This window comes from Scardinius erythrophthalmus, assembly GCF_964197995.2.
Source record: "Scardinius erythrophthalmus genome assembly, chromosome: 2".
NCBI classification, from domain to species: Eukaryota; Metazoa; Chordata; class Actinopteri; order Cypriniformes; family Leuciscidae; genus Scardinius; species Scardinius erythrophthalmus.
Window position 1 is genome coordinate 35,961,059 of NC_138222.1, and position 23,427 is coordinate 35,984,485.

General features: G+C 43.0%; 1 protein-coding gene across 1 annotated transcript in view; it reads right to left on the bottom strand.

Moving 5' to 3' along the window:
* The window catches only part of LOC308679579 (receptor-type tyrosine-protein phosphatase N2-like), a 106,286-nt gene that overhangs the window by 81,318 nt on the left and 1,541 nt on the right, over nucleotides 1-23,427 (bottom strand). The window lies entirely within an intron of this gene.

A 23,427-nucleotide genomic window follows, 5' to 3' on the forward strand; every position in this document is an offset into this window, starting at 1 on the left:
AATCAACTGGGTCAGTTGATGAGGAAAAAATGGTGAGAGGGCGTGTACAATGTTTTTCAGGATTATTAGCACTGAGAAAGGATTTTAGTATGTTTGGGAACGTGATAGCGGAATCTAAACATCTCAATTCTCCTGCTGCAGTCGTCTTTGTTGAAAACCAATTCAACCCAAGCGCTCTTTGGTGACGGAGGTGATTACGTAACTGCAGATCATCTGTCCATCATCGATTAAAGCCCGCCCTGGCAATTTGATTGGCTCGGCCTTCTGGGAGCCGAGCATAATTACTCCTCAACAGATAGAGTCCAGACCGAACTTCCCGACCAAAAAAATTTGTGGGCGGGGTTCGGGCTGGCACCCAGGCTAGGTGAATCTGGGACCAGTAGGGAAAAAGAACATTGTGTGGATGCAAAAACCACATGACTGAGTTTGCTATGGATGTTGTCATATCTTCAGCTGATGGATCAAAATTCTGGAGCTTTATTCAGCATTTGACACTTTCAGAAGTTCAGACCATAGAAGAGCTTTAGCATTGAATAAAAAGTCCAAAAATATGATAAAAAAGAGGACTCATTTGCTGGTAACAATTTGTAACAATTTGTTACTAAGCAGTCTTGCAGAGGATCAGGGATACTTTTCTTTGATTAAAAAAAAAAAATCAACTAGTATCAATTTCAATAATGTTGTGACATGTTTAATCTTTCAACACATATATGAGGTTATCCATTGTTTTGGCATTTTAAGAGCCACATCTGCTCTGACATGACAGAAAAAGTAAAGCATGATACGTTAAATATCAGCCCTTTTGACATTTTGCTGTCAGCAATGTTAGTTTGCGCACAGCCCCAACCAAGCAATTCATGTGATACTTAAAGGGATAGTTCACCCAACAATGAAAATTCTGTCATTATTTACTCACCCTTAATTGTTCCAAACTTTTATGAATTTCTTTCTTCTGCTGAACACAAAAGAACATATTTTGAAGAATGTCAGTAACCAAACAGTTGATGTGCTCCATTGACTTCCATAGTATGGAAAAAAACATGGAAGTCAATGGGCCCCATCAACTGTTTGATTACCCACATTCTTCAAAATATCTTTTTTTGTGTTCAGCAGAAGAAAGAAATTCATACAGGTTTGGAAAAACTTGTGTCACGTTTAGATTCCAAAAATGATGATGAAGGCAGGTTAACAGTTTCAAAATAGTAATAAGTTTTATTAACAGAAGCGATAACTCGAGGCAGAGTGCATAAGAAACACCAACAATGTCGGACAAAGACAGAAAGGAAATGAGGAACTTAAATACTCAATGATATTGAACTCAATAATGATCAGCTGTGATAATAAAATGAATATCCATGGTAATAGATGACTGGAGGGATTTGTCAGTCACTAACGTAACTCGGAGTGACTGAACGAAAGGGAACGTTACATCTCCCTTCCACTTCCGCTGTACCACTGGAACCACCTGAGTTCAGTCTCTGCTCCTCAGCAGGAAAACATAACTGCATGTTGCCAGCGTACTTCCTTATTTACCCACGAGGAAAAGGCGGAGTTACGCTATGCAAATTCCGCAGACCCATGGCATTTCATTGCCATTGGCTCATTTTGTAATACTCGAAGGTGATAGGCTTTATAAGCGAAACCCCATTCGTCAGTCACTGATGTAACTCGGAGTGACTGAAGGAAAGGGAACTAGAGCAAAGGAAACAGGAAACGTCTCGGTTACATATGGTAACCCTTGTTCCCTGAGGGAGGGAACGGAGACGTACGTCGTGGTGACCGTAGAATAGGAATCTCGCTAGAGAGGCCAATCTACTTCGAGTGAAACTAAAACAAGCCAATACACATGGCATGCAATCATTTGCATCAGCTGTGCAGCATCGCAGCGCGGGTATAATAAGCAGCTGGTGATGATTGCACTTCGGTTTTTTGCTGAGGAGCCAAGCCTGAGAAGCTGGTCGCCCCGGCGGGCAGCAGCAGATGTGGCGACGGGACGTACATCTCCGTTCCCTACCTCAGGGAATGAGGGTTACCATATGTAACCGAGACGTTCCCTATCGTCCGGTCACTATGATGTACGTTGTGGTGACCGACGAATAGGAATCCCTACCAGAGCGCCACAGCTGCTGCACCCCATCCAGCGCCCTGTGTAAGCCTCCACAACTTCTTGCCTGGAAGGACGATAGGAGAGGGCTTACACCGAGAGTATCCGTCATTGTTGTTCCGTGATAACCCATACAGTGAGATTATTGGATAACACTGGGAAAGCGTGCCTGATCTGAGGGAGGGGGACACTGCGGGAGCAACATTCTTAAAGAGAGTTATGTGGGAATACACATATGGACTAACCCAAGGGTTGTACTGCATATGAATAGTGGGTGACTTAGCCCAAGGGTAAGATACATGCTTCTGTTAGGAGCAGCCGTGGAGAATATACACAACATGGGATCTCCGTAGGGTCAACCATGTGGGACCCAGCCTAGACCCGGTTCTCAAGGATTCAGAGGATAAAGGCCTGGCACCGGACGCTCCGCCATGTCCGGGCCGAGGGTGTTGGAGGACTCAACAGGTTTGACTATGGAGCAATAAGTATGCACAGTAGGGTGCAGCAAGCCAACAGAGCCGGTACTCACAGTGCTTCTACCCGTTTAGGGTGAGAACACGGGAGGACACAGGCTCTACACGTAGGCTATAGTATCTAGCGAACGTGTTAGGTGTCGCCCAGCCCGCAGCTCTACAGATATCTGTTAGCGAGGAGCCACGTGCCAGCGCCCAGGAGGATGCAACGCCTCTCGTGGACTGTGCATGCAACCTGAGTGGGCAGGGCACGCCTTGAGCTTGGTAAGCCAAGGCGATGGCATCCACTATCCAGTGGGCCATCCTCTGCTTGGAGACAACCTTTCCCTTCTGCTGGCCTCTGTAACAGACAAAGAGCTGGTCTGAGGTCCTGACACTTTGAGTTCTGTACATACGCAGAGTGCGAACAGGACAGAGCAAAGCCTGGGCTGGGTCTGCCTCCTCCAGGGGCAGCGCTTGCAGGTTCACGACCTGATCTCTAAAGGGAGTGGAACGAACCTTGGGCACATAGGGTGCCCCGTCTCTGAGTCAGAAGATCCTTCCTCAGAGGAATGGGCCAGGGAGGGACTGTCACGAGGAGCATGAGTTCTGGGAACCAAGTCCGGGTGGGCCAATAGGGAGCCACCAGAAGGACCTGCTCCTCGTCCTCCCTGATTTTGCACAGGCTCACTGGGGAAATGCATATTTGCGGAGGCCCCGGGGCCAGCTGTGTGCCAGTTCGTCCGTGCCGAGTGTTCTCTCGGTCAGGGAGTAAAATAACTGGCAGTGGGAGGTCTCTGAAGAGGCAAACAGGTCTACCTGAGCCTCCCCGAACTCTCTCCAGATCAGCTGAACTGCCTGGGGGTGGAGTCGCCATTCTCCCGGGAGCACAGCTCGTCGGCCACACGGTTGAGCACACCGGGGACATACATGGCTCAAAGCGACCTCAGATGCTTCTGACTCCAGAGGAGGAGATGGCGGGCGAGTTGCGACATGCAACGGGAGCGTAGACCTCCTTGACGGTTGATGTACGCAACGGTCGCAGTGTTGTCCGTACGGACCAGCACGTCTCTGCCCTGTAGCGGCCTCTATAAGCGGCTCAGAGCGAGACGTACTGCTAGCAACTCAAGGCAATTGATGTGCCAATGCAGTTGGGGGCCTGTCCACACCCCTGACACTGCATGCCCGTTGTACGTGGCGCCCCAGCCGGGGGCAGAGGCATCTGTGAATACCACAGCATGCCTGGACACCTATTCCAAGGAGACTCCTGCCCGAAGGAACGAGGGGTCTGACCACGGGCTGAAGGTCTGGCGGCACGCTGGTGTGATTGTCAGCTGGTGAGTTCCTTTGATGCCACGCCCATCTCGGGACTAGGCCATGAAGCCAGTGCTGAAGCGGTCTCATATGGAGCAGCCCGAGAGGAGTTACCGCTGCTGCCGCTGCTATATGCCCCAGGAGCCTCTGAAATAATTTCAGTGGGACCGCCGCCCTGCCTTTGAACTCGTTTAAGCAGTTCAGCACAGACTGAGTGCGTTGCTCTGTGAAGGCCCAGCTGGCTGAGGTGCATGAGCACGAGGTCCCTGTGTTCGCATAACTGATCTTGAGAGTGTGCTAGTATGAGCCAGTCGTTGAGATAGTTGAGAATGCAAAAGCCCTGTTCTCTCATGGGAACAAGGGCCCCAACCGTGACTTTCGTGAAGACACGGGGAGACAGGGACAGTCCGAAGGGCAGGACCTTGTACTGATATGCTCGACCCTCGAACGCAAAGCGCAGAAACGTCCTGTGTCGAGGAAGAAACGAGACATGAAAGTACACGTCCTTCAGGTCGATCGCTGCAAACCAATCTTGGGACGGATGCATTCGAAAATGCGTTTCTGCGTGAGCATTTTGAACGGTAGCTTGTGAAGGCTCCGATTCAAAACTCGCAATCCAAGATTGGTCGTAACCCACCACCTTTCTTGGGTACAATGAAGTAGGGACTGTAGTGCCCTGACCTCATATCGGCTCTATCTATCTCCGCGCGCAAGACATGGGCATCGGCTGCTCTCACTGTAGTGGAGTGGATGGCCCGAAACTTGGGGGGATGCCGGGCGAACTGAATTGCATAGCCGAGCCTGATGGTCCGAATGAGCCAGTGAGACGGACTGGGGAGCGCTAACCAGGCTCGCAGAGACCGTGCAAGCGGGACCAAAGGGGCCGTAGGCGTACCTGGAGTGGGGCAGCGAGGTAGAACACAGGGACTCGGCTCGGGAGGCTCTCTCTGGGCCCGTAGCAGAGTGTGCAACACTTACCTGGTTCCACGATGCAGGAGGTGCAGGAGGAAGCTTGGATGCGTTCTCGAACTGCACACTGCTGCCTGCTGGCGATAGAAGAGGCGGATGAGAGTGGTGAGGATTCTCTCCCCCCACTGCTCTCCGGGCCCTCTTCAGACCCAGAGATAGAAGAAACTGCTCTTTTATTGAAAATTTGGGTACCGCTGGTTTTGAGGCCAGCGGCGGAACAAAAACAAAAGGAAAATGAGGATTTTTTTTTTCACGGCCCTCTTCCGGGGGATGGAGCGATGCGGTCATCGTCTCCTGGAGAGCAGTCCCTTCCATCTCTGGGTAGCCCGTCCTAGGGCCGCTTGTTTCTGGCTTTGCAGCCCTTCTTGGCGGGGGCCTGGATGGGCGGGGCGGCCTGCCTGGTGAGGGAGGAGGAGCCATCAGAACGGTTTCTGGCAGTAAAAGGTGCTGTCCACGTCCCTGTAAGCTCCTCATGCACTTGCGGGAAGAAAGGCACCGGGGTGGGTTGCTGAGAACCAGCACGTGCCACCCCGAGATACCAATCGTCCAACCTTGAGGGTTCGGGACACGGTGGAGGGTTCCACACGAGCCTCACCCCGTTGGCGGCCCGGAAAAGCATGGCCATCATCTCCGGGTCCGTCTCGGGCACCGCTGACACACCCAAAGGAGGTAACGGCGCCGAGTCGTCATCCGCGGAGAAGTCTGACCCACCCTCCGATGCAGCGACAACCGGTACCTCGGGAATGGTCCGGCTTTCTCCAATGGCGGCTCAACTGGCTGCAGAGCGTGAGAGGGGTGAGGGCTCCTAGGGGGTTGGTTCCCCGAAGGAGACGCGCTCACCATAATCCTCAGGTCTCCCATGTCACTGCCCGAAGCAACTCTCTGCCCAGACACACGAGGCAGCGATTGTGACCATCCCGTGATCCCAGGTAACGGCCGCATCCAGAAACACACAGATAGAATGTCATCTTTAAAAAGACGCATTCTATCTGTGTAAACTCTTTTAGAGACTGCTCTCACTGGTGCTGAAGCACGCAGGGGAACGGTCACTGCGAACACAGACAGGAATGTGCACCTGTCTGTACGCTGTCTCTCTCTGCTGGTCTTACCAGCCGTGAAAACGGCCGTTGAGCGCTCTCAGGCACACCTTACCAGCTTTTTTTTTTTTTTGCTCAATTGACAAAACAAAAACGAAAAAGAAAGGGAGAGAGAGAGAGAGAGAGAGAGAGAGAGAGAGAGAGAGAGAGAGAGAGAGAGAGAAAAGAAGATGGAGAGGTCCAGAAAGGCTTGTCTTTTTTGAAGTCACTCTAGTAGAGAGCATTGAAGTGCTTGGCTCCGAAGCAAAAAGCTGAAGTGCAGTCATCACCAGCTGCTTATTATACCTGCGCTGCAAGGCTGCACAGCTGATGCAAATGATTGCACGCCAATGTGTATTTGCTTGTTTTAGTTTCACTCAAAGTAGACTGGCCTCTCTAGCGAGATTCCTATTCGTCGGTCACCACGACGTACGTCATAGTGACCGGACGATAGGGAACAGACGATAAACAAACTAAAAGTCCATGAAAGTGAAACTAACTGAACATAATTGTGACAAGCTGTGGGTGAGTAAATGATGACAGAATTTTAATTTTTCGGTGAACTATCCCTTTAACTACTTAACATTTTCTGTTCGTCTACAACTGTTTTCTGTCTCTCCTCAACACAACCGAAGCCAAACAATCATCAATTTAAACAAAATCATTTTAATCAAAACTCTAAAGTGACGTTGTGAACCTGAGTGGTACAGCAACATGACCTCTCAATTGTTTCAATTGAATGGACAGTGAATACAATAAACTGTTGTAAATAGTCTTCTATTCCTCTTCTACATATTTCAATTATTACTCTGAAACTTTTCAAAGTTAATAATTGAAAAAAAAAATCTACTGTAGATACATACATAAAGAATACCCTCTTTTCCAGTGTTCTTTATGTTTGCCAAACAACAACAACAACAACAAAAAACACAATTTAAAAACAATTTACAGTTTTCAGCAACAAATATGCCATGACATGTTCATTACAAGAGATGGGAATGATCTCGGCCAGTTACTGATTTAACAGCGTGAACAATTAACCTGCCATGTTCTATAAGCAATAAAGGAACATTGCAAAACATGAGTGTGAGAGCATGAACACTAAATATGTGGATTTGAACATATCTTACGATGATGGAATCAAATGAAATGCATTAGTTAAAAAAAAGATGAAACACTTTCTGCTTGCCTTGATTCTCAGGCAAGTTGCTCTTTTCAAGCACAGCTTTGATAGTGCATTTAGAGAGAGAGAGTGAATTAAAAGGCTTTTTACAGATTACACAGAAGGGAAAATAATTATACAGTGTGAAATTATAATTGACTTTGTTTACTTTGCCGGAGCAGAAACGGCAGAGGGAGGGAGCGGGGTTAAGAGGCAGCACTGAGATAGTGAAGAGAGAGAGAGACAGATATAAGAAAAACAGGCCGTCAAACCTGCAGGAAGATAAGGCAAGAAAAGTGTGAAAATAAATGGCAAAGCAAGGAAGCCAATGCGAAGAAGTTTGACAGAAAAGAGAAATGGGGGGGAAAAAATGTTCAATTGAGTTCTGAAGAAACAGAACAAAATGGGTTGTGTGAAAAAAAGAGAGAGAAAGAGTTCTTTAAGTGCCCCCAGATGACGGCTATGCTAATGACACCAGCTGAGTTGGTCTCCAGTGCTGGTCTTGTCTGCTGGAGACTCTTTAATTAGGATTTTAATCTATCAAAGCCCGTTTCTCTCACCATACTCTTAATGCTACATTCCATACGATTAAGCACGATGCCTCATTGAGCGCCTCATCTCTCTTTACATCACTGTCTGCCTGTGACAGCACTAAAGCCTGGTCTCTATAAACAGGTGTATGTGTGTCTGACAGAACGACAATGAGGGAGTGTGTGAACTAAAGTGTCTATCAGCTGCTGCGGTTGAGAGAAAATGAAAGACACTTTTTTTAGTGTCTGGGTCTCAAATACAGCTGAGCTATTCTGCACCACATCATCACTTCTCGAGACAGAGATCATCCAAGCTCAGTAAACATCTATTACTGCCATATATATACTGTTTTGTTGTACAGGCACGTAAATAGAGGTCGCAAATATACTCTCCGCTTTGTGTACATGGACATTTTTGTCAGCTGAACATTTGTTTTGCTTTTGTAATAAGACTAAAAACAATGTGATGTGATGAAAAAATGTTGCTATCTTAAATCATTCAAATATACTGTACGTTAAAATGCAATTCAAACAATGGCTTGGTAAAATTTTGTATTATTTAAATGTGTATTATATGGCCAAATCAAATATCATGTGATGACTTCAAAAACAATGATATTAAACAAACATGAGTGATAACCTTAAAAATGTGTCATTAAATAGAAACTTTATCATAAAATAAACATGAACACCAATAGTATAATCCTTAGTGATTTAAAAAAAATAGATTTTTGAAAATAACATTTTCTTTATTGGGGCCAATATTATGTTATTGACCCATATTTGTTAATGAAGAACCTGGGTGATGTTAAATAACTGAATGTGATCAAACTAAGGGTACATTTACACGACCAAAATGTACCAAAAACAGAAAAAAATTTCCTTAGCATTTTTTTCACGTACAGACGACAGCGTTGTCAAAACAATCCCCGTTCACACGGATCCGCAAAAACGACTAAAAATGCTGTATTAAGTATGCCAGGCCAGTAGTTGGTGATGTCACTTTGTAAAGAAACACTACGACAAGCCTATAGACGGAACACATGGTACGTACGCACATTTTCACAAATTTTAGTTTACACAGAGACGATAACAGTGCCGTTTTCAAAAACTTGCAATTTGGATCCTGTTTGCATTTACAAGCCCCCAAAACGCCGTTGTCGTGTAAATGAAGGGCCAAAAAGCATAAAAAGTTTTCTGTTTTTAGTTGAAAATGGTCACCCATCACCCTAAATAACCCATATTTCAATGTAACACCTAGGATGTAGACTACATTCACATATGGTAAACAAACACAAATACTGTGCCACTAATATTCATACATCATTTGTAGATGTGTTTTTCTCTGTAGAGCACCTAATAAATGCTAAATGAGAGCAAATGCAACCACGTAAGCAAACATGCCTTCTCACATCACATATTCGCACATGAGGGACTAAATCTCACTCTCCCCTGCGCTGAGCTTTGACCCACTCTAGCGAATGAAACTGCACCCAAGTTAACCTTGTGTCACAGCCAATCCCCAGAACCCCTCAGAGTCTCCATTTATTAGAGCTCAGAGTCTGTGGAGGCCTTCTCCATCCAGTTTGCACTCAGGCCTGTCTGTAGCCACTTTAAATGTAAATGAAAAGGCTGGGGACAGAGTCAGGGAGCCTGAGCGTTTCTCAGGGGAAAGGAACTGCGTGAGGGTAAGATGCCCTGCTTTTGAAAAAATGCATCATGAAGGTTTGTGTTTTGTTGCATTTAGGACTGTATGCTGGATTTGGATGCGGTTCTCAAAGGTAATGAAAGATAAACAGAGAAAAGATCTGTCCACAGATGATGAGAGAAGATAGCAGCCAAAAAAAATTGGCGGTGGTGGTCTCACAAAGCTTCCATGGGGTGCACATATCAAGAACTTTAAAATGAAACATATTTCCTTCAGATTTCATATCTGACATTCATCATATAACATATAACAATTTAGTAAATGGCACAAGTTTACAACATGGATTTCAGAGAACTATATGAATTACAGTCTGTTTTACACACACACACAAATTCTGGTAGCTGTTCGTTTCTGATTTTATTCAGTAAAAAATTGTCTTGACTTTCCAAATTATTCAAGACAGCCCATGAAAACATGTGTCAGGCTTGATTTTCAAGTTGTTTTTCAGCTGGCTTTAATTGGCTATTGTACCAGTCACTTCGGTTTTATTCCAGATATGCATTTCTTAATGTTCCAGCTGGTCCAGCATCTCCATCGTACTAATAGACTGCATTTTTGAAAGTCCTCTTAAGACATAAATAGCCAATTTAAATGCATTTAAAATTAATCTGAAATGTTTAGTTGTAAGTAAAAAAAAATCTTATCAAAGACACACACACAGAAACAAAATAACTCTAATCTATGGTGAAAGTTTGGTTTCCTCAACCTCTGTCATAAGACCAGTGTGAATGTTTACATGTTTACGTCTTTATAAATTTTAACTTTTCAGCTGAAAAAGGTCTGAGGCTGATACCATTTGCGTGATGGCAAGTAGGGTTCTAAAACTTGGTTGTAAATGTACCTAAACAATTTATATACAAAGATTCATTGGACAGGGAACAAGGACAACTTTTTCGATTGGCTCTGAATCAAGCTTAATTTGCCTGGGGGTTGTGAACCAGGGGATTTTATTTAAACCACACTACTCATCAAGTGTTACATCTCTCTCAAACTCACTATGCTTGTCCTGTGAAAGTCAAGATGTCTAAAGGACTTTGGGAAATTGTGGCCCACTTTAAACAGAAAATTAAGCATGACAGTAAAATGTAAACAGAACCATATGACCAGAAAAATTGGTGACTTGGAACAATAATTTTTTACAGTGTTATAAAGACTGTGAAAAAATGTTGGTCACTTTAGTGCCGTATAATTTTACTGAACAAGTTTCAGTATGAACGCATTTATAGTTGTGCATGGTATTGATACTGATCACAAATACACACTATAATGCTATAATTTTATCATGCAACCATATTTTTAAACAATACATTTTGCGACATGGATTTTATTTGTTTATCATCCTCCTATATTGAGCTGAGGCGTGTGTGTATCTATTTCATTTTGAGGAGAGGAAGAGTGATTGAAAAATTGCGTATAAAAATGAGGGCCATCCCATCATGCCTTCCCCCGATCTGTTTGCAAAAACATAATGCCATTTCAGGATGACAGAAAAAAGCATTCTCCAGAAAGCGCTCATGGATCTTTTAATATCACATCTTCATCTCAACACCCACGTTCCTCTGCTCACCTATTCACCCAATCAATCCATCCCTCTCCATGGTGATGACAAGTGCCTGCCCGACGTGGCTATAACCGTTATCGAGCAATCACTCCAGAATTAGAGCAGACATCATGACAGATGCCAAACCCACCACATATGAAGCCTGTCTATACGTATCTATCACAGAGAATGAGAGAAAGACAAAAAGAGAGCGACAGAGAGTGAAGAGAGAGAGAGAGAGAGAGAGAGAGAGAGAGAGAGAGAGAGAGAGAGAGAGAGAGAGGAGGGATAGATGAAGATATAGCTTGTTTTCAGCAAGGCAGGCAGAAAATGTTTAGCAAATTCCATTCAATTAGTAGACAAAGTTCTGTTAAGCTGAAAATGCAGATGCTAAAAGTAAATAGTGCAGGAAGGAGTAGACCACAATCCTTTTATATGCTTGTACATGAAAATGCATAAAAACATACAAGACAGACTAATCGACACCATCTACAGTATTTAAGGTATACACAGCTTCAAAGAGATAAAAAATCTTTACAAATCAAATATATTATGTTTATATTATAATTATATTCACATAGCTACATTTTACGTTTTACATACCACAATATCATAAATAATTCAGTGGCAGTAACATCTGGTTGACACTCTACCATCGTAGGTGGCGGTATTGCACTTTAACAGTGGTTGCCCAAAAAAAGACGCTGTGTGTAGCTACTACTGCCTCACAAAACCATGTTGGAGGCGATGATAGACAAAAGCGAGACACTCTACCTGCAAACGGAAAAACGTTGTTGAAGTTTTCTTGGATTCAGTAAAAAAAAGATTGGGTGTTAGGCACTCCAGTCTGCAGAAAGTGCCAGTCAAAAGTAAGTTATTTTTGTATGTTTTTTTTACAGTTATGGTTACAAACTCTCCCTATACACAAACGCCTCCCTATACTCATATTTTGAGTGTAAATCACTGGCCAAAAAAGAGAAAACGCAAAACATACAAAGTTAAAGATTCATTTGATTGATTAATCTGATTAAATTACAGACCGATGATCATGATATGAATATGCATCCTCTAGACCCAAATCGATGTGTTTACAGGCTTCTTAATTCAACCCTTTAGTTCAACATGGAATGACGGACTTGCCTCATTTATATCATGGTCACAGGACTTCTTGTTGTCTCAGGAGGAAAAACAAGCACAAATTCAAACCGCTTTCTCCCCCTACTCATTTTAGAAAGCGAGCAATCATCTTTCCTCCTGCAGTAATGCGTCCAATCCTTGTATATTTCAATGGTAATATGAAATTGTCCTGGTCTGCCTTTGATAAGCCTATAATATAGAATCAAAGCAAGAAACCTTTTGCTCTGAGTCCACCAATAAATATTAGAGAGAAAATGAGATGTGATAGCGGAAGTAAGAAAAAGAGTGAAACCTTGAAAGAGAAAGAGAGGGGGGAGACGAAAAGACAGAGAAAGAAGGAAAGACGGAGATAGGTGCTGAATGAAGATGGAAGGGTAGAAAGAGGGACGAAGAGACAGAGATTAAAGGGTAGAGAAACAATAAGATGAAGCGACTGTGACATATGAGAGGTGCAGCAACAAAGAGCTGGTGTTTGAGCAAGCAACTGAGCAGTTAGCAACAAGCCACACAGACTGTGTCTAGCATCTCACTGCCACGTCTCAGCCTGCAGATCTGAGTGGTTTGCTCTGAGAAAAACAAAAACAAAAAAAAACCTAAACCAGCCTCACCCAGAGAAATGTCAGAAAAATAAGAGTCAGTTATTTGAAATGGTTAATGCAGCAGTGATCTGGCCATATGCAATCAGAGTTAGACGCAGGTAAGTGATAACATATGTAATGGCTAGAACTGCAAGAACTGCCACACTTTAGAATCAACATTATTCAAAAGATCATGGCCACATCAATGGTATTCAGCTCTGAAGGCCAAGAGCAGCGAGCAGGTCCGGATCAGAATTTGGTATAAGCAAAACAAGGAAACTGCCAGTTGCAAACAACCAAATACACAATAACTAAAGAAACTCGAAGGATACTGAATCCAAATGTTGAGCAATGATAATGGTTGCATCCAATGTGTCCACTTGATTACTTATTTTCCTCTGAAATTGTGCCTAAGTGGAATTAGTAGCCATGTTTGCTTACTTTTATTTATAGAACTCCCACTCAAAAAAAAAAAAAAAAAAAAATCGGCTTGTTCAGTGAACTTGATTAAACTATGAAAAACTTTTCATGTGTCATTCTAACCTGCTATAGTGCATGTTAGAATGCTAAAGACAAGTCTGGGTAATATGACACAGGCACTTTTTATTAAACTTAAGTTGCCCCCATCCAAAAATTTTTTTATTTTAATATATGATCTTGTTTCATTCTTATTGTACCGGTCTAAACTAAGTCTGTAGAAAAGTTTGCCTTAATTTAGTTGTTCATTGAACAACCTTTTTTTTTTTTTTTGAGTGTAGGTCAAAGGAATTTGCAAGAAAAACAGAATCATCCTTGAATTACTTGTTAAACTAAAATGAATTAACATCGTCATGATGACAGTTTTTTTTTTCATTAGACATGAAGGGTTGTGTAGTTATCAATAAACATTTGTGACAGAGTCTGGTTTTAATACACAATATTTTAATAAACATAACAAAATATTTCAAATAAACACAAAGGGTATTTTCAGTCAGGTGATAATGTTCAAGATGTGACGCAGGAGACTCAGCTGATCATAATCTGACCAATACAAACCAGAGTTTTTCTGAGGCACAGATTTTAGAAAACTAAACTGAAAAAATGCACTTTTAGTGACGATTGGTCACGCATGAAATGCAGATGAAGTAGAGAATTCTTGAAAGAAAGAAGAAAGAAAGAAAGAAAGAAAGAAAGAAAGAAAGAAAGAAAGAAAGAAAGAAAGAAAGAAAGAAAGAAAGAAAGAAAGAAAGAAAGACTCAGTGAAACATTATGCTGTTTACAGCTGAATCAGTGCAGCATGGGAGTGTTGTACATTTGAACTGTCGACACTTATTTCCAGTGTAAACTAATGGTTGTCAGGATCTGTTTATTAACAACCAAATGCCCGTGCAGAAAATCTTTGAAATCTATTTCACGCATCGTCCAACCGGATTATTTATTAGCTTTTCCTCTTTCTTATCATCAGTTGTGATCAATACCTGATTGGTCTAGCAGGGAGGTGAGGTAAGGATGCATTTCCTGATTGGCCTAAAAATTGCCTAGCAACCACTGAAATAGAATGAAATCATTCTCGCTCACTCTTAATGACTCTAGAGCCGACGGCTGTATTCGGATCCTTGGATTTGTGTGTTCATTGTCATGTGATTTTGTCTCAGATAAGGCTGTTGTTGGATATGGTGCATTTCACACATCTCCAGTTGTTACCAACCAAATTCAGCAGTCTATCATGCATATACACACAAATACGACCATGCATCCACCCACCTTCCAGCCCACAAACTGATACACACAATGATCCCACTTGACTTCATGTCAGACTTTTTATGTTCAAACTCTAGATGACATTTAAATAGAGAAACTGTAAAAACAAAAATAAGACTAACACATTGCAAAGAGCTTGAACACACTCTCTCCGTCTCTCTCTCTTTGTTACACACACACATTGATTAATAGGTTGTGACTTCTGTAATACTGTGTATATAGGCATGTCAAATGAGAGGAGATGGTGATGCTAATCTTTCACACTGATTTAAGCAGCTGGCACCCCAGAGAGGTTTTTTTCCCCCCTCCTTTTTAACAGAATGAAATACTACTCCAGCTAGATTCAAATAACTTACAATGCTTTCTATTTATAGTTCTACCAGAAAGACTCAGGAAGCAAAATAATGTTACAAGTATGCATTTATTAACAGCCCAGCAAGCAAGTATTATGATATAAAGTACTTTGGCGTAGGCCCCGCCTGTAGCTCGCAATCCGAGGGTACGGAATCTGCATTTACTGCCTGAAGACGAAGGCAGGGGCGCAGCCGACCCCCTGGGAGGTATGGGAAGGGAACATCCTGGTGGTGTAGGGGAGGATGGAGGTGAATGTAGGCGTCAGCATCTGCGAACTCAGACGTGTAAGTACCGATTTTTATACTAAAAGTATTAGAACACGACTGGATAGATGAGAAGGTAATAAGTGACGTAACAATTGAGTCTTCCCGGCAGAACTTACGCTAAAGCTTTCATTTCTACCAGAAAGACTCGGGAGGCAAAATAACGCAACACGTATGCATTTATTACCAGCCCAGCAAGCAGGTATTATGATATAAAGTTATTTGGTGCTCGCAATCCAAGGGTATGGAATCTGCATTTCCTGCCTGAAGACGAAGGCAGGGGCACAAGCTGACCTCCAAGAATAGGTGGAGGAAATGATTCCACCGGGAACGGAGCCCACCCCCAAAGAACTGTAAAGAAAAAGTATACCCACCAGTCGTGTATCCTGTGGTTCCTCGGTTAAACCGAGAATGAGAGGCTAACATAGCTACATAGAGACAAGGCCACTATAAGCCACGAGCCATGATAGGCCACATAGAGCAAGGCCACGATGGGCCACACAGAGACAAGGCCATGATAGACCACATAGAGCCAGGCCACGAGGGCCACACAGAGCAAGGCCATGATGAGCCGTACAGAGACAAGGCTGTGATCAGCCCCAAGGCCTTGATAGACCACACAGAGACAAGGCTGCAATCAGCCACAAGGCCTTGATAGACCACACGGAGACAAGGCCACTAAAAGCCACAATGATACAAGGCCATGAGACAAGGTCGCTAGGCCACACAGAACCTATGCCCCGATGGGCCACACTGCCACGATAGGCACAGAGGACAAGGCAACGATATGCCACAAGGTTGTGATAGACCACACAGAACAAAGGCCACTATGGGCCACAAAGACAAGGCCACAAAGCCACACAGAGACTAGGCCACACAGAACCAATACCCCAAAGGGCCACACTGCCACGATAGGCACAAATGACAAGGCAACAATATGCCACGAGGCCTAGAAGATCCACACAGAGACAAGGCCACGATAGACCACAAGGCCACTAATGCCACACAGAGACAAACCATTCAGAGACAAGGCCGCAAGGCCACATGGAACCTATGCCCCGAAGGGCCACACTGCCTAGATAAGCACAAAGGACAAGGCAACAATATGCCACAAGCTATGGTAGACCACACAGAACCAAAGCCACGAGGGCCACGAGGTCGCGATAGGCTGCACAGGACAAGACCACGATAGGCCACAAGGCCACTAAAGGCCACACAGAGATGAGGTCACACAAAGACAACAGCCACTAGGCCACACAGAACCAATGCAGCTAAGGGCCACAAGGCCGCGATGGGCCACAACACAGGACCAGGCAACGATATGCCACGAGGCCTAGAAGACCCACACAGAGACAAGGCCACGATAGGCCACAAGGCCACTAATGCCACACAGAGACAAACCATTCAGAGACAAGGCCGCTAGGTCACATGGAACCTATGCCCCGAAGGGCCACATAGCCACGATAAGCACAAAGGACAAGGCAACGATATGCCACAAGCTATGGTAGACCACACAGAACCAAAGCCACGAGGGCCACGAGGCCGCGATAGGCTGCACAGGACAAGACCACGATAGGCCACAAGGCCACTAAAGGCCACACAGAGACAACGGCCACTAGGCCACACAGAACCAATGCCGCTAAGGGCCACAAGGCCACGATGGGCCACACACAGGACCAGGCAACGATATGCCACGAGGCCTAGAAGACCCACACAGAGACAAGGGCATGATAGGCAACAAGGCTGCGAATGCCACACAGAGACAAACCACTCAGAGACAAGGCTGCTAGGCCACACAGAACCTATGCCCAAAGGGCCACACTGCCATGATAGGCACACAGGACAAGACCACAATAGGCCACAAGGCCACACAGAGACAAGGTTGCACAAAGACAATAGCCACTAAGCCACATAGAGGCAATGACACGTTAGCCACTGGAAATGTTAGACTGGAAATGCAAGCTAAGACTATCGACAGGATAGATGAGTAATATGTGTGAGCATGATACCACCACCAGTATTTGCATGAGGATTACATGAGGATTACCTTAATCGTTGCTGGAAAGGGCTTGCTGAGCTTTGAGGATGATTTTGGAATCAGATCTTATATAGGATTCAAATGCAGAGGAAGACCATCTGCCCAGGATCTTGATAGCTGACGTAGAAACAACGCATTCAGCCGGTGTAGTGGCTGCCCGGATCCTGAAGGAGTGTCCGGTATAATGAGAGGGGGATAGACTGCAGCTTTTGAGGACAGTAACTAGATGAATCCTGAACCAGGCCTTAGAGAGAGGTGCTCCATTAAATAGGATAAATAGGGGGGAGTGATCTGAGGATCTAAGACAGATTTTAAGGAATTTAATCATGGATGAGAAGGGACAGAAATTATTATTAATTTTAGAAATTGTTAATGTGATACCAGATCCAGAGTCATTCTTAGAGTGCTTAAGAAAGAGAGTAAATAATAAGAAATAAGAAAAATAGTAAGAAATAAGATGAGAAGCGTAAATCATAAAAGGAAAGACCGCAGGCAAGATCGAAATGTTTCGTTACTGAGGTGAATTCCCCTGGACACATAAATCCAGATAAAAACACGGCTTCTAGCAAAATATTGGTATACGTGGAAAAGAGACCATTACGGACAGAGATGATTAATCTTTGCAATAAAGGCAGCTGTTTATCTGGGGAATTGCTAGAGGATTTAGCTAGGCCTTTGAGTAATAAGCGAACGGAAGTAGCAGTGAAAAGACTTGGAAAATCAGGATTGAAATACTTTGCGTAAAATGTAATACCTGCAAGCAATCTACGAATGGAAGAAGTTTTTAATTTGCGATTTTCAAAATTGTAGACGAGAAAGGAGCAGACTGTCGTGATCAAGATGGGAAATAAAGGAATCTGAAAGGAAAAACAAAACTTTAAAAACGAAGACCAAGCTGAAGTGTAATCTTTAAATGTGGAAGGAGCTACGCCTTTAGAGATGCAATGTCTGGCTGATTTAAGCAAATCGTCTAATTTAACATTATTACTGCTAGGGAAGGGCAGGGTGTTGGATCCGTGTTGGCTGAAGGGCAAAGCTGTCTGAAAGCCTGAAAATGAAAGCGAGAAAGCGCATCAGCAATGACGTTGCAGTGGCCGGGGATATGAGCAGCCTTAATTAAGCCTTAATTAAGCCAAAAAATGACTGATTGCCAGATTAAACGTCTCAAAAAAGATCTGGCAAGACGATCTACCTTTGCTGATGATGGCAACAGTGGCTTTGTTGTCACAAAACATCATGATACGTTTCCTCGACCACACTGAACCCCAAATAAAGCTAGCTACAGCTAGAGAATAAATCTCGTAGAGCGTGGAGCTGGAAGCCGTCTTGGGAAAAATTGTTTGGCCATTTCTCAGCAAACCGTTTCCCTTGAAAGAATCCCCCGAAGCCAATAGAGGGGGCAGCGTCAGTGAATAGAAGTATATCTACGGATGATTCGAAAGCATCACTGTGGAAAAAAAGAAATATCGTTCCAATCATTTAACAAACGGGTCCAAAAACTGATATCAGACAGACATCCTTCGTCTAGCTGGAGCGGATCGCTTAAATTTGGCATGGAATAAGCCAGTGTTAGCAAGCGAGAAATAAAAGCCCTGCCTTGAGGGATAATGCTCATGGCAAAATTTAGGTGACCGAGCAGTGAAAGCATGTCACGCTTCGAAACGACGCATAAAGAGGAAAAAAATTCTAGAAAGGACCTGATTCTTAGAAGCTTTTCGTGTGGAAGTAAAGCTTGCATTTTTATTGTATCGAGAGAAATTCCTAAGAATTCTAGCGAAGTAGAGGGGCCCAGTGTTTTTTCTTCAGAGAGGGGAACGCCGACATTGCTAAAAATCTGTTTAAGTATGTCGAGGATAGAAGATTGGGAAGATGGAAAATCAATCAGCAAAAAATAAAGTAAATGCAAGACGAAAGGAAGCTTACAGACATTCAGCAGGATCCAACACAGAGCTTCGGAAAGACTATTAAAGATATGAGGGCTACTTCTACACCCGAATGTGAGCCTTACAGCGAAATAGAATTTTGAATTGTATTTGACTCCGAAAAGAGGCCAATCTGAGGGGTGAATTGCCATGGTTTTAAAAGCGTCTGTGATGTCAGCTTTAGCTAACCAAGCGCCTTGACCAGCTAACTTAATTAACTGAATAGCATTGTCGACCGAGGCGTAATGTAGAGAGAAAGGTGTTAAGGGAATACATTCATTAATGCTTGCTGCATTGGTAGAATGTGGAGAAGACATGTCAAATATAAGACGTTTTTTGCCGGAATATTTACGTGTTGCGACGCCGATATAATTGATCCGAAATGGAGAGAAAGGAGGAGAAGCGAAAGGGCCAATGATGTATCCTTTATTAACCTCTTATTCTAGCAGGACTGAAACCATGTCAGGTTCAGTTATAGCTGATTGCAAATTTTTTGCTACAAAAGAGGTGGTGAGATGGGAAAGGATGCCCACCAGAAACCCTTGGGACAAACCGGTGATTAAATAGTCTACAAAGGATGGATCAGGGTGAGAAAAGAGGTAGCATGAAAGGATTGTAACGTTAACAGGAGTTGATGGGTGTCTATTCAGAATTTTTTCCGAATTGGGGCCTTCCCGTGGTTTGCAGGTCTGTACCAGCGTGGACAGACTGATTTCGGGTGCGGATCCCTGCAAACTAGGGGTGGGAATCTCTAGGCACCTCACGATTCGATTCGATTACGATTCAGAGTGTTGTGATGTTGTGAACAGATTTTATTTTTTCTCACTGTGTGACTACTTGGTACTTTTTAAAGCAAAGTATTTGTAATGATCCATAATGAATTTACTTCCAATATATGTGATTAATTAAACTAATGGAAGTGATTTGGCAATAAATGTTGCGATAAAGTTTGTAATTTGCTTTGCCTTTTCCAAGGTGGGTGGAAGCTTTTAAAGTTTTCCTGGTTTCCACGTCAGCGCTGTTTGATCTGACATGTGTGGTTTATAACAGAATTCTACACCAAATTTGAATGCTTGCAATTAGATCTCACTACGATGTTATTAATTAAATCTGTGGTGAATTCAAATGCTTTCTCACTGGATCTTCCAGCGCTGTGTAATAACAGTCTTGCTTAATTAAGATCGGCCCACGAGTACAGCTGTTCTGAGCTCGCGCCATTTCATGTTCATGTTCTGAGCTCGCGCTCAACATTCCGCACAGCGCAGCTCAAATGAATAGCGCGGTTTCGTTTCACTTTGCTTCGTTTGCCGTTTGAAGTTTCTCGTATGTAACAGAAGTTGCAGCTCTTATCACTTGGACAACGTACACGTGCTTGTCGCCGATTTGGTCGCAGTCTGGAACCCTACTTGTCCTTTTTCCCTTCAACTTCATAGAAGCCAAAGTTACGCTAGATTTTAATGCAGAGGGTGACTGTCATATTTCTCGCTATGAATGCAACATGCTCTGTTACAGTATGTGCACAGCTGCACGCCACAGACTGTCCAGGCACCTTTTGCATTCCGTCAACATTCCGTCATCAATTAACTTATAGAAAATCGATTTTTAACATTTGTGATTCGATTCAGAATCGTCCACGTCCACATCGCGATGCATCTAAGAATCGATTTTTTCTCCCACTCCTACTGCAAACACTACAAATGTGAGCAAATTTACAATTAGAAAAAAAACAAACAGACTCATTAAAATTATTACATAAAGGAACACCGGTGAATTCTGCAACAGGGCGACCTCTGCTGTTGGAAGAGAGTCTTACATTTTCAGCACCACGGACAGCGGGCAGATCATGGTTAGCGAATGCTTTAGGGCAAAATTATGCAGAGTGTCCATGAGAGCTACAAACAGCGCAAGCCAAGATTTTTTGGCCGCCGAAATGACGGACGAGCAGTTCAGTGACAGTAACAGACCAGTCTAATCTTGAGTTAAAGGTTGAAATTACTCTGAACCATCCCTTTAATCCGAAAGGAGGACAGAACTGTGGAATAGCTGAAGAGTTTGTGACCGGATTCGAGCTGAGGTTAGGATTAGCGAAGGAATGTTTGAAATTCACCATCTTCGATTCTAATCCTTTAACCGTTTGAGAGAGACTTTGAACTGCGTGGATGAGCTGATGATTCACGTCAGTGGGATCGGCGATATGTGGACAAGATGGTACCCGTGCAGGCAGCGTGGTTCTTTTTGCTGGATGGAGTGAGGATGATTTTGCAGTTCTCTTCCTGCCGGCTTGGTTATGCTGAGCTGTCAAGGTTGAGGCTTTTGGGGTCGTATAAATTGAAACTGGAGGATTACCCAGGGTGTTTTGGGCCAGAAGAAGCAGATCCTCTCTTGATAGTCCTTGGCTGATGGGTATGCCGGCAGCCTCAAGAGTGCTGATCATACGAAGACCACTGCACCCATGGGGAGTCACGGCACTGAATGCGCGAACTGGAGGAGACGGCTGGACAAATTCATTGTCGGAATCTGAATAATCGCAAAACAATATGCGTGTCCTGAGACATGTTGGTTGGCAACTGAATGCGAGCAAATTAATGTAGGCGTCAGCATCTGCGAACTGAGACATGTGTATGTACCGATCTTTTATACTACCAAGTATTAGAACACAACTGGATAGATGAGAAGGTAATAAGTGACGTACAGTAACAATTGAGTCTTCCTGGCAGAACTTACACTAAAGCTTTCATTTCATCACCAAAAGCATCTATTTTAACACTGAGGTATGTTGATAGGATCTCTGAAAGCATCCAAACAAAAACATGAAGCACAAAGTCAAATTATTTCTCTTTCAAGATCTATTAATTTAGCATAACTTTACACTTTATATACATTTTTTAATAAATAATATTAAAAATGAGTGGCAAAACCTGTATATACTTTGCATAATATTCTAATCCACTAGTAACTTTTAGTCATCCTGCAGCACTTGGTTGACCACCATCAAACAAACCAAATGTGGGACGATTATAAGTTTGTGTGGGACAATTTGGGACATGTTACCAACACTAAAACATAACCTGAAACTGTTATGCCTATCTAACGTAATAAAAACATTTGTATTCTGCCTTTCAGCTGATAAAAATACTTTGTTCTTTAGTCCCTTCCAGAAAACACCATTACATCACAATGTAACATAACATGTCTTTATTTTAAATGTCATTTAAATTCAACATCACTGAGCCCAAAGGCAGTAGGCATCATGCAGATAACTATTTTTGAAACAGTTCTGACCAAGTCCAACTAAAATCCAACAAAATAAACAATGAACAAATAAAATATAAAACAACACGAAATTAGATCATTGACAGTCTTATATATTAAGAATATATTAAACCAAAAACTCCTATTTTTTAGAAAGGATGTGAATCAAAACAACCACAGCAGGCAACAAGTTTATAAATTCTGTTAAATGAAAATTTTAATTGACCGAATTATTCATTTGTTTTCTGACAGGGAACACATGGAATGAATCACCGGTCCACATTTTGATTGACAGCCGTCACAACCTACTAGTGGCCATGTTTACTCCTTTCTTCTCAACCATTGGATAGGATTTAAAAAACGGCTGTTGTATTTGTACTTCTGACGAAGCGCTGTTAAATATAGGTGAAAAACTACACCTCAAAAAGAATAAATAAAATGCTTTCTTAAAAAGGCAAAAGAACGCATGCACGTTTTCTAAATATGATAATTAAAAACCAACAGACTGATGAAAATGCAGGACATTTTCTCAATATGCGACGTGCGGGACAAGGGGTGAACATGCTGTGCGGTACAACGCAAAGCGGGATGGGTGGTCACCCTATGCAGCGCTAATGCTACAATTACCAATCTGAATGATTAGGAACATTTAATGAGTTATCTGTACACAGTGGGGTTCAAAACTTTGTGGAGGAGTTTGTCTTGAGGAGCATGTGGATCCTAGATGCAACCTCCAGAAATTAGAAAATGTGGCGAAATTAAGGCATATTTACTTAGTTAGTTAAAGGTTAGTTAAAAGTATTGCTACTTAAGTAATAATTTACTTGAGTACAAGTAGAAGTAATGAAAAATAATATGACTCAAGTAAGAGTACAAGTAACTACGTTACAAAGTACTTTAGTATTATTTTTCTATTTTTACCCAAAATGGGGAGATGATAGCGATATGGAGCGCTAAACACTCTCATGTCAATTCTGTTTCATTCCTACTGGAAGCCCAGTACACACTGATTCATAACTCACGCAGAAAGTCCACAAGTGAGATTCATAGAATGATTCACTTATGACGTTTCAGGAAATGCCAATATGGATATAATAACATGCAAATTTGACTGAAAGACATTTGACTGAAGAAACATGAAGACAAACACATGATAGCGATATCTTAGGTATTTTCATAAGAATGATGTATGTCTTTAAAGGGATAGTTCACCAAAAAAGGAAAATTAGCCCCTGATTTATTCAACCTCAAGCCATCCTAGGTGTATATGACATTCTTCTTTCAGATG